The sequence below is a fragment of the Rhipicephalus microplus genome, unplaced genomic scaffold (genome assembly GCF_043290135.1).
Source record: "Rhipicephalus microplus isolate Deutch F79 unplaced genomic scaffold, USDA_Rmic scaffold_232, whole genome shotgun sequence".
NCBI lineage: Eukaryota > Metazoa > Arthropoda > Arachnida > Ixodida > Ixodidae > Rhipicephalus > Rhipicephalus microplus.
Genome location: NW_027464803.1, coordinates 29,820 through 32,500, shown reverse-complemented (window position 1 = coordinate 32,500; position 2,681 = coordinate 29,820). Strand labels below are relative to the sequence as shown.

At 63.0% G+C, this 2,681-nt stretch overlaps 1 non-coding gene across 1 annotated transcript; it reads right to left on the bottom strand.

Moving 5' to 3' along the window:
• Nucleotides 1-809: 809 nt before the first annotated feature.
• On the bottom strand, nt 810-962 carry LOC142792700 (5.8S ribosomal RNA). Its single transcript, XR_012891143.1, has one exon. It is a non-coding gene; the product is annotated as a 5.8S ribosomal RNA (ribosomal RNA).
• Nucleotides 963-2,681: the final 1,719 nt, after the last annotated feature.

Here is a 2,681-nt window from a genome sequence, read left to right as displayed (position 1 = left end):
GCCGCCGCAAGGGCAGCCACGCAGCCTGGCGAGAGGCATCGTCTCGTGTAGCGTCGCCCCCGCCCCAACTGGAGTGGCCCAGTTTTTTGAACGGGACGGGAACTGCGAAGCACTTAGACCGACGGCGGACTACGACGAGAACGCCTTAAGCTTCGCCAACGTTTCGCCAACTCGTGCGGGAGACTTTTTCCGCTTCGCGGCAAGTCGTCGCGCCGTGCTCTCCGCATCAACCGCGTACGCAGCGAACCGCAAACGTCGGGCGCAGCCTCCTCACCTCCCTGCGCTTTGCGCGCGAACGTTCCCTGTTCGCGCGGCAAAGCCTGGAGGAGGCACGGCCCCGCAGCGTGTTCGAGCGCCCGGTCTACGGGACACCCTGCTTACTTCGAGGGCAACAAGCGCAACGCAAGGCTGCGATCTCGCGCACTTTGCGCACGGCTGGAGAAGCTTTGCTGGCCGGCTTTCGCTCCTCGTGTTTACCGTGCGTTAAAGTTGCGCGTCCGTGGCTCTCGCAGCTCTTGCGCGCCCGGTCGCAGAGAGGAGTACGCAACCTCGACCGCACTTTCCCTGCAGGCTTCCTTCCGACTCGAAGTCCTGCAGCGGTCTCAACGAGGTGCCACATCCTCAATGCAGTCGGTCGCCCCCGTTTCGGTTGGGCTCTGGCACGACGGTCGCCACCGTCTCGCCCTTGAGTGGCCGCTGTTGGCGCTCGCTGTGAGGTGTTCAGCGTGCTGTCCGTGTTGCCGACGCGGTCAAAACGAGTCGACGGCTCACGTTCCCTTGTGCGCCGAAGGCTCTCTTGATATGTGATCCGACCCTCAGACAGACGAAGCCAAGGGAAGACCCAAGGCCGCAATGTGCGTTCAAAGAATCAGTGCTCAGTGTGTCCTGCAATTCACACCAAGTCTCGCAGCTGGCTGCGTTCTTCATCGACCCGAGAACCGAGTGATCCACCGCTTAGAGTCGTGAAAAAGTGTTTGTTCAATTCCGTACAGTCAAAACCAAACGTTTCTGGCACTCGGCCAAACAGTGGCCAAGAAGGGCGCTTTTCAGCGCACGCTTGGACTCCAAAACTCTGCCGCGCCTTTTTCGGCTGCCGCAAATCGAGCAAACGGTGTGTTTCGGACGGCGTTTCGCTTTCGCTACTTGCGAGTGCTTTCGTGGTCCACCCCTCTATAAATACTCGGGAGGCGTCGAAGCCGGTTCTCCAAGCCGGACCCGTAGGTATCGTTGTGTGCTCGCTCTCATTGGCCCGCCTAACCAGAAAATGCCTGCGGTACACCCATTTGGATAAGAGTGCACGCAGATGCGGGCCTCGACGGCTACACATTTCCTCGGGCGGCCGCCTCCCGGCCTCCGTGGAGCGCGGGATGCACGGTCCCATCGACAAGCCTCTCCCGTTTTTACCGTGGCGTCGCTGTTCACCACGGCAGGCGGGTCGGTCTCCTCCGCATAAAAAGGGGGACCCCCGCTTTTTGTTCCACGAAATCGCACAAGCTTTTTTCGCATCCACGGTTTGCCACCGCACACCAAAATGCCGATCCGGCTGCCTACTTTAGCCAACAGGTGGAGCCAGGCGCGCCGTACTTGCGCGGCACTTCCCACGTCCACCGAAGTCGGTGCCAAGGACCACTTTCGGCGCCGGAGCCGCGTACGAGCCTACTCGAGGCGGAAGAACGAAGCCAGCAAGGGCCTGGCCGCAAGTGCGTTCAATTGTCGGGACGTCCAAGTCCCTCGTTCTTCCGTGCTTCCTCTTTCGGCAAGTCGTTGCGGCACCTTCCCAAAGCGCGCAGACCCGCTAATCGCGACGAGCGCGACGTGGCCGTGCCGCCTTTCCCTCGGCAGCAAGCAAAACGCCTGGCAACGTCGACGCTCCCCTAACCGCGATCTCGCACCGTGTTTCGTGTGGCGAATTCAAAAGCCGGCCGGCGCTGCTGCAACCATTACGGTCGGTACGCATACGCCGCGGAGGGCGGGACGGTCATCGGAGCGTGCGGTTCCTCCATCGAGTACTGCGCACCTCGGCCGTCGCATCGCCGTGCCATGACCGGCCGCGCGTCAACGCGAACCGGTGCCAGCGAGATCCCTCGCCTGCAAGAACCGACCGGCAGCCTCCGTCACCCGAGGACGCGGAGGCGCTTGCCGCGGACGGCGGGACGGTATGCACTGGTGCACAGCGGACCCGTCACATCGCCAGTTCCTTGACCGACCGCCGACGCTTGTGCCGTTCCTCTCGTACTTGGCAGTCGCCGCGCGATTGTCGGGTCTCGTTCTTGCACGCTCGAACGGTCGGGAGGGCACTCGGCTGGCGTTTCGGGAACGCGCAGCCTCGCCTTCTACCGACGTAACCACGACTCGCCGTTCGCGCTCCGCCGCTCCTGTTTACAGTACTAGGCGGTCCCGCAGCGGTCGGGTCGCGCATTTCGAGCGCTTCGAGCCACGGTGCAGTGGCGGGTCGAAAGCCGACCTATGAGTGCGTTGCGCCGTTTGTACCCGCGTCCGCCACCTGGCCGACCGTCCAAGGTCGCGGTGTTGGCGTCCGCTGGGCGCAACAATTTGTCACGGGGTGCCGCTCCACATTCAGGCAGCCCCGTGGGGAAAAGCCGACCCCGCGTCCAAACGGGGTCAGCGGCAGAAAGTGTCGGGCGCAGACGCAGCTGAGGCGCTCACCCTTCACAATCCGT